The sequence below is a fragment of the Apteryx rowi genome, unplaced genomic scaffold (genome assembly GCF_003343035.1).
Source record: "Apteryx rowi isolate R43461 unplaced genomic scaffold, aptRow1 scaffold_201, whole genome shotgun sequence".
NCBI classification, from domain to species: Eukaryota; Metazoa; Chordata; class Aves; order Apterygiformes; family Apterygidae; genus Apteryx; species Apteryx rowi.
Genome location: NW_020448320.1, coordinates 1,392,426 through 1,406,869, shown reverse-complemented (window position 1 = coordinate 1,406,869; position 14,444 = coordinate 1,392,426).

Below are 14,444 nucleotides of genomic sequence, written 5' to 3'. Positions count from 1 at the left end.
CCAAATTGTAATGATAAGGTTACCCTACTCAGTCCTACTGAAAGAGTGTTTTTGTCTCTCTTTGTGCCTGGGGCAACAGCAGGTAACGCCTTAAACCAAATAGGACAATTGGCTTGTTGGGCAGAGAAGCAAGCTAACGTCACCACTGAGGTAATAGAGAGCCTATTAGAGGACCAAGGTAGCCTGCGACATGCTATTCTGCAAAATAGGGCTGCAATTGATTTTTTGTTATTAGCTCAAGGTCATGGTTGTGAGGATTTTGAAGGTATGTGTTGCATGAATTTGTCTGATCATAGTGAATCCATTCACAAACAGTTGCAGTGGTTGAAGGAGCACGCAAGTAAAATYCATCAGAACCATGGGCTATTAGACGGATGGCTAACTAACCTGTTTGGAAATCTACCACAGTGGCTAATAGGGTTGCTTACTGAAGGCTTACGCATTTTAACGATCCTTGTAGTTATAGGTTTGTGTTTATGTGTAGTACTAAGCTGTATTAAGAAAGCTCTGCTGAAAGTAGTGAACCAAGCCTGGATTGCTCAAAAACAAGAAGGGGGAATTGTGGAAGAATGGTTAAGTGAAAAGGGTCATGATCTCTTAGAAGTGAGCAATCCTGTCTTCATGATGGAGGGAGGATCCCACAGCTATGCGAGCTGTCCTTGAACAGCACAAAAGAAGGGAGCTACAAGGAGGTAAACAAGTCGACAGACCTCTCCGCGTGGACAGCAATCCTGCACCAATCGTATATCCGCTTTAGGCGCGTGAACAAAGGCTGTAAACCAATCATATAGCTATCGCTAGCACATGCTTATTGCCTGTCTATATATACTCTGTAAGAACTTGAATAAAGGGAGAACAACCATACTCACATTGAGACTCATCGTTACTCCGGGTCCRTCTCCCACTCSGACATGGCATATTCTCAGACRTGTATGCTAGCTCTTAAAGAATTAAATTTATAAATAAAATAAAAACCCATACACAGTTTGTCCAGCCTGCAGGCAACCCAGTCAGCAACTAAAAGCTCTTTGAATCTCATGCGGTGAAAATGGCTTTTATATAGATTTATTTCTAATCTTTATTTTTTTATAAAGGTTAAAGAGAACAAATGATAGTGCTTCACAGATCTTTGTGTGAGTGAACAGTGTTCACACAGTATTCTAACCCCTTTCTTTTTTACCCCGTTACAACGCTGAGCACACACAATTACAAGATAAAGTTTATTAGCTACATCTCTTGCAGGCATTATTTCTCAAAAACAGAAAGATAAGATATCCAAGGACAGTTAAACAGAAGGAGGTGTAAGAGCTACAAAGGGAAAGCAAAGCCATGTGGAATACAGAAGAGTGGGACTGGTGTTTCACACTCTTCTCCCCAGTTAGGGCAGAATTTGAGAAGAAAAATAATTTGCATTCAGTCCTACATAGTAACAGCAGCCAGCTCATTCATGTTAGTATTTAATGATCATCATAATATAGTCTTTAATTACACGATAGCATACTGTTTTTTTCCCCCCTGGTTTCTGCCTTGTTCAGTGCACAGAACAGTTGTGCACATTGAAAGAGCAAAAATTCAATAGTTCATTTTTTCCCTTTCCTGTTCAATGTGCAGACCTGAGCCTGATTCACTGCATGCTGTTCAAAATGTGATCTCACAACAACATTCTTTGTTTTTTTCTGTCAACTTTTTCTAGCCCTCACCTTCGAGTGCTGGGCAAACATTGTTTTAGTGTCACAAAGTGTTTTTTGTGGTGTCAGGGCTGATCTGCGTTGTAGCAATGGGAACTCCAATGCACAGGCATGAAGCTACATACAGCCACTTACTTTGGTTGCCCTCCTTGACATAATTAGGACCTATATTTTCTGAGTGCTTGGCATATGAGTGTATTTCATGTGTTCAAAGCCCAGCTCCTGGTGACTTCCGTTGCAGCTGTAAATGCTTCTCAAATCTGCAAATTAGAACCAGGCAGGTCCCAAAAAATGTAGAAGAAGCAATTGGTGAGTGCAATTTGTGAGAACTTGTGACAAGCCTGGTTGGAGTAGCTTGCTTTGCATCCTAAAGGAATCCCCTAATAGCAAAAGGGATTGAATACAAGTTTCCAGGCAGAATTCAACTTCTTTAACTGTGACAGTCACGGGAAAACAACATGGATCATTGAGTGCTACTCCCTCCTATCACATGCAGACAGATCATATCATCCTTTTAATAAATTAATCATGTCCTTTTTCAAAACAAGATACATTTCACTGTGCCTTTTAGAAAGTTGTGGCTGAACCTCATTGCTTTGGGGACTGGAAATCTTTTTTTCTGATTTCCACCCTGAATTTATTTATGGCCAAATGTATATATATATATCTTCTTGTACCAGTATTGTTCTTTAGCCTAAGTAGCTCTTCTCTTCTTGTTTTTTACCTCTATGATATGTTTACAGAAAGCAATTAAATCTCCTCTTAGCCTTCATTTTGCTAAGCTTACAGAAACCCATCTCTTTAGTCTCTTTTTTTCTATATGATCTGATTACTCAGATCTCCTCTAGCAGCCCTTCTCTGTGTGTATTTCAGTTTCAGTTAAATACGGTTGATGATAAACTATATACCATATTTGAGAGGGAGGTATTAGTGCTATCTGCAGCACAACATAAGTATTTGCCCTTGTCCATGTCCATATCACTAGTTGGCTCATTGTCATCCTTTGATTGACTAAGGAATCTAAATCTGTATTGTTTTCTTGGGTCAGCCCTCAGCTTTCAGAGAAATGTGTTAGTGGTCTTTAAATGATGTTAATTGTCCATATGTTAGTGAACTTGTATGTCCTTTCTTCCAACTTCTATGACAAAGACAAAGGTCTTATAGAAAAGGTTCTTGCTGCACAGCCTGACTCAGTCTGGAACAGAGGCACACGATTCACTAAACGGAAACACAGGTTTGTTTCAAAGCTGGATGTGACCCTGTGGTTAGGCTATATTATAATTCCCTTGACAATGGGGCTAAAGTAAGGGCAACAGGAAATCTTCTTTTTGGCTTTAGCTCAGATTGGAGAGTATGACTTTGCTGAAATAGTGTGGTTGAAGTAATGGAGTGCTGCTAATCATGCAGGCTACTAGCATTTGAACTGACAGAATAACTTAGGTTGTCATCCTGCAGGTGGACTTGAAAAGACATAGATGAGATCTGTTTTGCCAAAGGGACTCACAGATATCTGCTGATTACAGAAAAAGTGTGCCAATCCAAGTTCTGGATGGGGTGCAGACTCTCTTCTTCCTTGCTTCACTCATCCCTCCTGACCACACAAATTGAACCCCTTCTGCCCTGTGGAAACAGCAAAGGTTGATTAGGGACCTCATGTTCTTCATTGACATGACACACAATTAATATTGTCTTGCATTTTGTTACCTCCTGTTATAAATATGTTGGGCATCTTGTTTGATAAAGTAAGGAAAGGGTACCCCCAAGTTGAGGGAGATAATAGGAAGGATAGTTCAGTAGCTCTAGGGGAGAGCTCAGATGTCTGGGGGGATCCTGGTCTGCCACAGACCTTTGGGGTAACTTTCAGATAATTGCTTAACCTCCCTGTGTTTCAGTTCCCACTCCATAAAAGCAGGGTAAAAATATGTAAGGTAATCCTTACATAACGGGTATAAATACACTAACAATTCTGAGATGCTCAGTTATTTCAGTGCTAGAGACCATATGAAAACATAAATGTGGCTGCACTTTAGTTAGCCCAGTTGGCCATCTAGCTTAGCAGCCTGTCCCTGACACTGGACCAGAGATGATGATCAGGGAAGAGCATGAGAACAAGGTCAGCACATAGCAGCACTTCCCCAGAATTTCCGCGTTTTGCCCTCCAGCCTGAGATAAGCATATCCTGGAGAAACAGCTCTGGATCTCTGCCTTTATATTTTCCAGAGAAGACTCTCTTACTTAAGAAAAGTTTTTGATGATGACTCAAAGAGTCATAATGCAGTTACTGATTATTATTATTAATTTCATGATTTTTGGTAGGAAAGAGAGAGCAGGAAGAATTGCATTGGCAGCTTTGGGAACCACATATCTTAGTTCTTAGAAAATGACCCAATGTATTCTCTCAAAACTTTTAGCTGGTCATGGGAAAAGCCAGATGAGGAAAAAATCTCTAGTTTCTGTGGCTGGCAAGAACTTGAGCATGCACTTGCCAGGTTTTGGCTGTGTATATGTTCATTATCTGCCTCTTACTTGGCCACATGCAGGGAAGGAGATAGCACTGTGCCCAGGTTTGGTGGCATAGAATAAATTTGGCAGGAGTTGCCATGAAGCTTGCCTCTGAGACAGAAACAAAAAGAGAGGAAAAAGCTTTAAAGTACTAGCAAGTCTTTGATGGTACAGGAAAGTGCAAAGTAGCAGTTCATTTCATTTAAAGCAGTGTCTTAGAGACTAGATGTTTAAAGTGTTGATCCTCCAGTCCCTTTGGAAAGCTATGCAAACAGTCTCTTGTTAAGAAAAATATGCTAGTTTGCTGTATCTACTTTGAGGTATGGCAAGTGCTTCACTAGCATTTTGCTTGTAACCTCAAGGCTCTCTGGAGCTAAGCACAGAAGCTGTTTCACAGTGATATCCATTAAAAAGTACCACTGTAAAACAGGGCTTACATCTCTGCAAGTGAAGATACTCGTGCATCTTTTGAGGAAAGAGAGGAAGAAGGGCTCACAGAGACATGCCACAACTAGCAGAGGAAGAAGGAGAAAATGGAAGAACTTATCTCAAATGTTTGGAAAGGGGAGCCTCAAGAAGAGCAGAAAAAGAAGGGTACAGATAGACATCTACTGAAGTGCTGTTCAAAGAGATGGCCTTCATACCTGTTCCCTGGAGATGCTGGAAAAAGTTGTTCTTTAAGGCTTCAGCAGAATGCTAGTAGGTCACCAGGGCTTTACCTAAGAAGATAGAGTGGCTGATGTAACACTGTGGGGTGAGGAAGTAAGTTGCAGGGTCCTTTGGGATAGGTTTATAGCTTGCATGTGATATCTTTGAAAATTATCTTATTGACTGAGGTGTTGCTCTGCTTATTTGTATGTGTTGGGTGGTGCATGCAAACATTAACATTAGCTATTAGATGAAAAAAAAGTTAGACAGTATTCCTGGAACAAAGCTAGGCAACTATTTACTCTGAAAGAGTTGGAGTAAATTGAGACAGTTGTTTTTTAACAATTACAAGTTTTTGTTTGGTATGCCAGGATTCTAGATACTCATAAAATACGATGCATTTTGTAATTGGCCTAGAATCCCTTGTGAAAGTTGTTTTTAAAAATGTTAGGGTATGGAACTATATTCTTGCTAGGTGGGTAAGAAAGATGCAATTATAGAAGATTACAGCTTTCTCTCTCTCGCTCGCTCTCTCTTTCTCTCTCTCTCTCTCTTTTTTTAATTGGATAAAGTGTGCCAAATAAGCCAAATCTCTGTTTCTGTCATTTTTGTTCTCTCAGATCTGGAGCTCTGTTGCTATAAGAATAAGCTGTGAGGACACAGGTCAGGATGGATTAAAYCCAGAAAAGAATTTGGGTTCATCCACATTTGGGTATCATGCCTGGTTTAAACTGATCTAAAGCCTCATGGAAAGGATGTATTCTGATACCTCCCTGGTGGGTCTGCAGAGTAAGTCAGATCCAGCATATCACATATCACTAAGTCTACTAGTACTGGCACAAAGGAGGGGGCTGGAACAGCTCTTTTGGTGACAGTGTGGCATTGGACCACCCCCTTTGGGTATGATTTCATGGGCAGTTTTTGGCAGTGGTGCTGAGTTAAGCAGTTGCTGTCCTATCTATGCCCTTGGTGGCTTGTTCATACTTCTGTGTAACTGCCTCTGAACTGAAAATCAAACCAGCAAAAAAGGTCATTTTTCATCTGGTTAAGCTCTGTTGTCTGGTTCACCATGTGGCAGAACAGAAGCATGTCCTGGCACAGTGAAAGGAGTAGTAGGGGTAAGGATAAGCACCCAGAGGGAGGAAGTGGCTCCTTACCCAGCACTGCTGCCAAAAATGAAGCTGTAGCATTTGGGGGCCAGCTACCACTGTGAGCACTTGTCTCCTGACCACCAGCTTCCACTTGATGTTGGAGGGCGCCTCAATTTTTGTGACTGGTTGTACTTGAAAACCTTGTGCCATGGTAAGCAATGGACTTACTTGTCAGTCTCAGCAGTGGCAAAGGGGTGAACAAGAAGGTATTCTCAGAACAAAAAAAGAGAGAAGAGGGAATGGTGGTGACAGCCAGTATTACAGAGACTAGAGTGCACAAGTAGTGTGTGGAAAACCCGACCAGAAAACTCTTCCCTGGAGGAGTAGATTGGGACAAGGACAGGAATCATGGTCTCCTTCTGTCCTTAGCAAGTTCCTAAACCACAAGGGCACTTTCAAGCAGTAGGACTTCTTTCAATTTCTTCTATGGAAGCTGTTTCAATTAGCATAAATTAATTATCTATTTGTAAGCATACAAACTGGAGCATTTGCCTCTTTTGTGGATGTACTATGCATGAAGATATGATATTTTTTGCCTCTTCCTAGCCCAGGGAATATCTAATCAACTTACAGAAAGAAATTTGAAGAGCTTGCATGCAAGGAAGAAATATCAGCTGTCAATATGGTGGGAAATGTGCACTCTGGATAGAGATACATGAACCAAAGGTTTTCACAGCCCAGCTGAACACTCTGATCTTGAGGTCTCAGGTTTTGTAGGGTGCCTGGGTGCCTAATCGGAGGCTGTGAATTATGTACTAGTTATGTAACTAAAAGTTAGGTACTGGGAAGCTCAGTGTAGCAGCACTTAAAATCCAGGACTTAACCCTGGGTTGCTGCAGAACACCTATCATCTTACCCATTCTCTCTGTTCTTGTTTTCTGCTTGTTTTCCCATTGCTTGCTTATTTGATTTGTTTGGGTTTCTGAAAATTAGGTCTGTACTAACCATATTTTTCCCTTTTCTGTCTGTTTATTGAGATGTAAACCTGAATGTTGGATCCATGAGAGTGTGACTTTGTAAAACTATGTGAATAGAGATCAGGGAGAGAAAGAAGCTGCTACAGGTGGCTGCAGATGGAATAGTATTCCTGCAGATTGCAAACAAGAAAACAGCAAGGATATAATCCTGACCCCATTGAAATCAGTGGGAAGTTTGCTTTATACGTCAACAAGGCCAAGATTTCATCCCCAGTGATTAGCATGCAGAAGATGAGTCCACTAAAAGAGTACGAAGACAATCTTTTGCAGAGCTGCATTTATATAGAACAATTTGCTAGCTGTTAGATTCCAACCAAAGTATTTTGATCTTCTGAGGGCAGAAAAATATCAACTTTATTTCATGTCATTGCTTAAGTTGCATGTTAATAATTTATCCATTATTGTAATGAAAGTCTGCCAGGTACAGAACGTGCTCATTATGGAAAAAGGGAAGATAGAAAAATGAGATAGGTCCATGCCAATAAAGAGCTCGACACTCTTAGACAAGACATCAGCAAAATTGCAAAAGCAGAGATGTGATAACACTGTAAATAGACTCAGGTGTACTAATATCTGTTTATTCCTAGCCTAAGTGTCCTACATACTTATCTCTACCACTAGAGCATCTGAATATTTGCTTCTGGAATACCAAAAGCAGTCAGCTAGCCAAAATCTATTTCTTCTCTTGGTTCTTGTTTTAAGGATATTTTCCCTTTTCCTTCTCCCATATTATCCTGTATTCTTCTGTATCTGCCTGTACATTCTCCTGTATCTCCCCGTATATTCTCCTGTCTGTATTACAGAAGCAGTGGGTATTATAGCAGCTTGTGCTTCCTATTACTTGGTTGCCAAACTAACCTTTTTCCTGGATTATTTTTGCAAATACAGAAGTAAGAGCTGCATGTGCTGTGAACTGTGACTGTGGCAGGCTGTGGTGCCCTTTCTTTGATAAAGGTAGTTGGAGAAGAAGGCATGTAAAAACTGGATAGTTAAAAGTGCATGGGGCCAAATTCTCTGGTATTTGTGGGACASCTCCACTTCAGGCTGTACCAAAAAGACTGTGCAAGATTCAAGAAGCAGGTGAAAGCCATGCAGTTATATATCTGCTATAGTTTGCAAACAGTGCCTAGTGTGTGCTGTTGGATAGTACCTTGCTGAAGGAACCAGGAAAAGAGCCACTGTATTGTGGGGCAGTCTTATTTCCTACTCTAGGATGTTCTTGTCCTACTTGTGAGCTCTGTTTCCCTGAATTATGTGGGCTCCTTGATAAAGCTTAACATAGGCAAGTTCCACTATACCGTGTCTTAAAAATATTTCACAATACAGGAAAAAAAAATGGTTCAAAATAAACTAGTAATTGTAATAATAAAGAATTCATGTTTAGAGTTAACTTAAATATACTAAATATACAAGAAAAATGTGAAACCTATAGATTCCCCAAACTTTAAATTTAATCTGTGCTATTATTTTGCATGATGTAGGTTGGTTGCCTCTATTCTGCATGTAAATTGGTTACTGGGTTTGGAAAGAAAACACACTGTTTCTGCTCTTAGATTTCTATGCTTTTTGGTTTTCTTTGATCCTTGTGAAAATGTAATTGTGAAAGCTTAGGGCTGTCTGGAATTCATAACATTGCTGTCATAAGTGGGGAAAAAAGGTGTATAACAAAGTAACCTGAACACAGTGACTATCCAGCGCTGCCTGGTCTAACAGACGGTCTGCAACTGGGGTTGAAGGAGTTGAACTGGCAACATTAGCAGAAATTTTCTGACTGGGGTCCTCCAATATTTTTATTTTTTATGTGTGAAGAGATCAGTGAAAGGATGGAGATGTTGGCTCTGAGATTTTTTTTTCCTAGCAGTGATTAGTTTGTAGGATGCTTTGCAGATGTGACGTTCCTTTGGTTGATTCAGCTCAGATAGACATTGAGGAATCACCTCTGAAAAGGTAATGTGACACTGTCTGTTTAAACTCTGAAGTATGGCTGTGAATATGGCCATCCTATTCCCTTATTCCTCTTGAGTCACGGAACAAAATTATATGGGGCATATACTTGATCATTATTGTTGCTAGGCTGAATTGAGACCATTACTTTTTGCATAGGAGGAACCTGAATCTTCCTGATATAGAAAAAGGGTGAGTAAAATATTCCTAAATTAGAGAAATGGAAATAAATTCAGATATAATTTCTTTTGCCCCTTAGATGAAATGGTGAAGTAGAGCAGCCTCATTCCCTTACAGTGTGCCAAGCCTCATCTGAGAGAAGACAGCTGAGGATCTAACAAGGAGATATCAAGATGTTCCTGACAAAATGTACATCAAATGTAATGTAAAAGCAAGGACTAGTGATGTGGCACATTGAGTGCTATAAAACTATGGTCAGTCAAAGGCAATAATCCATCATGACATGAACCTTATTTCTGCTCTAGACCTTAGAGAGAATTTGGATTATTGTGTTGTGTCAGAAATCTGTGGGCGCTGTTCTGTACCCATTCAGGCTCTTCTGTGATAGTGATCATTTCTGAAATCTTGTTTGTCTGCAGAAGGCAAGGTCATTATGAAAGCTATAAGCTGGTATTAAAAAGAAAAATGTGTTTTATGGAGAAAATTACTTTCTCTAACTAGAGGAGGTTCTCTGAATCCACCAGCCAGCTGTCTCTGTGCTTTTCCAATGTAAATAGCTGAGGGGAGGTGCCAAACAGGACATGAGAAGATGTGTCTGGAGGACATWAAAAAAAACCCAAGCCATGGTGAGGAATGAAGAGATACTAATGAGGAGATAGAGGTTTGGCTAAGTAGAGTGCTAGTGCAATAGCACATGGACCAAAAAGTTTGTTTGAGTGTTGTTAGTCTCAAATGGCTTTTTAYAGGAAGCTAGGCTCGTCTAGTGGGGACCTTATGTCATGTTTATACATCTTCATATCCAGAAAGCGTATAATAGTAATACTAGTGTCACATGATTTTTATATTTCTGCTTTGGATTACTAGGAGCGTAGCGTTTTGGAGTTCAAACCAAGTTAGAGTCCCTGAGTCTCTTCAGATTCCCAACAGAAGTGTTTCCTGGTATAAAGGTGTGACGGTGTGCTCCTTTCCCCCGCACTGATGTGCTCTCTCCCCCTCAACCTGACCTCCCTGTAAACAGCACGTATGTAGGGGCTAGTTGAGCATGTGCCAACTAAGGCCTGTCTAGCATGCAGGTATGACTATGAGTCAATCATCTCCCCCCCATAAACAGGGGGCAGCCCAGAGCCCCTTGAGCTCTCCTGCATGGCAGCGGGCTGCACTGCAGAACCTCCCCTTGAGCAGGGACGCCTCTCAAGGTTGCTCCTCGCGGTTGAGAGATTCCTTACCCACAACAGATCCTCGGTAAGTGATTAATAGCATGCTGAACTTCTGCGAACTTCATGAAACTTTGCTGAGTTATATCTCTGACTAATTGCGCACATAAACCCTTAGACATAAACCGTTGACCAAGTCTGAGACTAGGACTGGATCCAGCCGCACATAGGCTCCTCTCCGAAGGAGTTTAGAAAGCAAGGGGGTCCAGCCTGAACCTCGTGACTCAACGGGAGGGTTTCCTTCACACACACTCCTTTAGATATGGACCGTTGACCAAGTCTGGGACTAGAACTGGATCCAGCCGCACCTAGGCTCCTCTCTGAAGGAGTTTAGAAAGCAAGGGGGTCCAGTCTGAACCTCGTGACTCAACAGGAGGGTCTCCATTGCACACGCATCTGACCCTGTCCTTCATGCAGTAAATAACTGAGTGAACCTTGCCAATCGAACCTCATTAAATCATTCTTATTTACGATTGAACTTTGCAAAGTCACTGTCTTACTGCAATAAACGTAGTGCTGCTTCCCTCTTATGAGTGAAGTGCATCACTCCTTTCGTGACAAAAGGCTATCCTTCTGGCATGGTACTTGTAACTTCTGGTCAATTCATCAGCATAATTTGTCAGCCAGTCATGCCTATCAGCTTGCTCAGAGTGAGACCTTCCAACTGACTTGTGAATTTAATTGAAAAATATGGCAGTGAATTTATTTTTCTGTTCAGTTAACTAAAAATTCTTGACAAAAGGACGAATCCATTGCAATTTTTTGTTTTGGTTGGACATATGAATATTGTGGATTTCAAAGTGTATTTTTCATTAGAAATCTTTTCCCAGCATGAGGAATGAAAGAAGGAATTTTTAAGGCTCTTGCATACAAAATTGCAGGAAGGTTGAAAGAAAAAAGCTGGAATTTTTAATCTTTGAGGCCACCACATTGATTTCTAAATGTTCTGTTGTTTTCTTGTTTTTTTTTTTTTACTGAATATTTAATTCATAGACTCAAAAAATCTCTTCCTCTTCAAATTGCTAGAGGTGTTAGGTTTTGGTGTTCGTGATGTTTCAGTTGGACCAATGTGTCAGCTACTTTTCCAGAAGACTGGAGTTGAGCAGATGTAAATTTCCAATGTTAAACAAGCCAAAACCAGTAACAAAATGTTTCCAGACTTCTTTGTTATAAAGAACCAAAAAACAGTAAAATTCTTATTATTTTGCCTTCTGAGGTCCCGTGTTAAAAAAAAATAAAAACAACTAATTGTCATCTCTTTTTTAAAAGTAAGTATGAAAGTGGGAGACAATCTTTAAGGTTCTGCTAGGATGCAAAAAAAAAWTTTATTTAGATAACCTTATTTGCCTTTTATCCTCCTAATTCTGTCCTTGAGACCTAGTTATTCTGTAACGTTCTTAAAAAAGAGCAGTAATGCTTCTTTTCTGACATTGTAATCACACTTCACTTTTGTGTTCATCCATCAGAAAAGGCTTAAAAATAACAACATACACTTTTTATTTCCCATCTTGGTATTTGCCTGAAACGTGGTCCTCGAGAGTTATAATGAAGTTTGGGATCCAGGGTCTCAACAGACTCTTAACAAAGTATTTCCTGCAATAAAAAACTTCAAATGAGARTTGAGTGAACCATTAATTTTCAAAGTCTTCCAGTCCCTTTAACCTTGTTTGTTCTTTTGTCTGTCTTTAGCAGATGGCTAGATGACTTGCATCCTCTAACAATGTTCAGTGCTCATTAGCACCATGTCATTTTGAGTGCTGTTTCCATCTTTCCTGTTCCCTTTTCTTATTTCATTTATCAACATATACACTCTTATGTTTAGCAAGTCTTTGACAGTGATGTAGGTTTTAACACTTGACTTTATTATTTTCTCCAGAAATCCTACTTGATGGCTGGGAGAGAAGGGAAAAAAATGGCATACAAGGTGATTAATGAAATATTAACCTCAGTAACTACTCTTCTAAGAAACTTTCAGAAGCATGAATTATTTGTTTTTACCCATCAGCTGCTGAGATCGGTGCATGTACTTTAAAACTGCAGCCCTCAAGGCAGCCTTCTTTTCACAATGTTTAAAGAAATGCTGATTACAGTGTATGCACGGTGTCATAACGTTAAATGAATTTGTTTAAACAATGCAGAATCAAAGCTACTTCTTAAATGAAATTATGAGTTTATTGATGCTCCTCCAGATCTCCATATCGTCAGATTTGCTATTAATGCACAGTACATACTCTGCTTTCTCTTTTGATCCCATATTGGCAGATCTGATGAGTACTGTATTTGCAACTTCCAACACAAGGGAATGAATATTGTTGTCCCAGGACACAGAGTCTCACAGAATCTACCAGTAAYCTTTAGTGGAGTAAATGTATCACTGAGAAATAAGAAATGGACCTTTTATGCTGGTGTAAATCTGAAGAATTTCCCCTGTAATCCCTGGTTTTGCTTCATTGACTTCAATGGAAGTATTTATACTGATATCAGTGAAATCAGAATCGAGCCCTATATTGACAGTATATTCRTATCTCTCCAGAGGCTCTTCTTGAAATATATTCTCAAAGATGGGATTATCAAAACCTTGGCCACTGTTGTCCCAGCTCTACTATTCATAAATTCAGTGATGAAATTCTTGTTGGCTCAACTGGGGTGAGAGAAGGACCGTGCTGAGCATATTTTCCTAATTCAACTGATAGCACACAACTATGTGACAAGCAAGGAACAAAAGACAAACAGTAGAAAGGCAAGGTAATATAAATTAGTACAATAATAAAAATTGTTAATACARTTAATACAAGTTAGTAACTATATAAGCTTCCCCTAACTGCTATAAACCAAAGCAAATGATTTGGGTCTTCTGTTTTTTCCACATCAGTACTTTTCAGTGTTATTCTTCAGGATATTATGTTCCGCAGTCTTCTCTGTTAGACTGTAAGATTCCTTGTGCCTCTCTTCTTAAATTATTGGCAGAAGACCTTTCTCAGAAAATCACTATCTTTGAACCTTCATATTTCATTTGTGCTTTCCTCATTAAGTTATGAAAGTAAGAGAGGTCTGACTGCAAATCTTTAACTAATAAATCATAGGGAATTCTGCAACTGCATGAAACATGATTCATGTCTGCTTCTTGACTACTATCCATAGCATTTTAGATTTGATTTTTATAAATTACCTGTGCCACCACTGTAGTGCAAATGGATGTGCCATGGATTGTAATTACCAAGAAAGTCAGTAATGTCTGAATGAAAACAGTGCATAGAGAAAGAATTATAGTCACAAACATCATATTACTTAATATAGTAACTTTTAAAGAAAAGGGTTTTTTTCTTAAAATAGAACAGCTGTATTTTCTTCTTAGTGCAGATCATTGACAGACTCTTCTCTTTGTACTGGAGAGAATGGTTCCTTGTGCTGCAGGAATCTTTAATGATTATAATGAATATTATTTTGAATATATTAGAAACCAAAGAAGAATTTATGTGGAAATAAAATAAATGTACAGTCCCTTTTGTTCAATGACCAAATGAATTAGCTATTTTGCAAGAATTCATGAATAATGTCATTCAAGTCATTTGGGGTATGGACTCTACTAAAATGACTTGTATTCAGTAACTGCRCATGTAACTACTGAAGGTAAGCATTACATAAGAGAAAAAAGTTGCATTTGAAAAATGTCAAGTGAGTTGCAGTTAGCACAGATTGCACTTGGCGTGTTGAAATGAAATGAATAAATATAACAATCAACAAAATTATATATATAAATCAATGAAAATAAAAACATTGGTTTGGGTTTAGATAGCACCTCTTCCCAACCCATATTTCAAACCAGTATTTCCATACAAATAGAAACACTTCATTTTGTGATCAAGTTTGTATTTGAGTTACTTCAACTAGAAGGCTTGTCAGGGCACCTGGATTCACTTTGTGGTTTAATCACAACTGAGAATAAATCTACTAGCTTCCTCTGTGTCCTATGATGTCTGGAGCAGTAAATGAATACACAGATTGGCAGGTAGCACTTTCTGTCATGAAAAGCCTGCAGCTCCCCTAGAGGTTAACCATTGCATATTTCCATGCCATTTGCTCTGGACTAGATTAGATGATGCAGTATCCATTCAGAATTTGGGATCAGGAAGAACATGC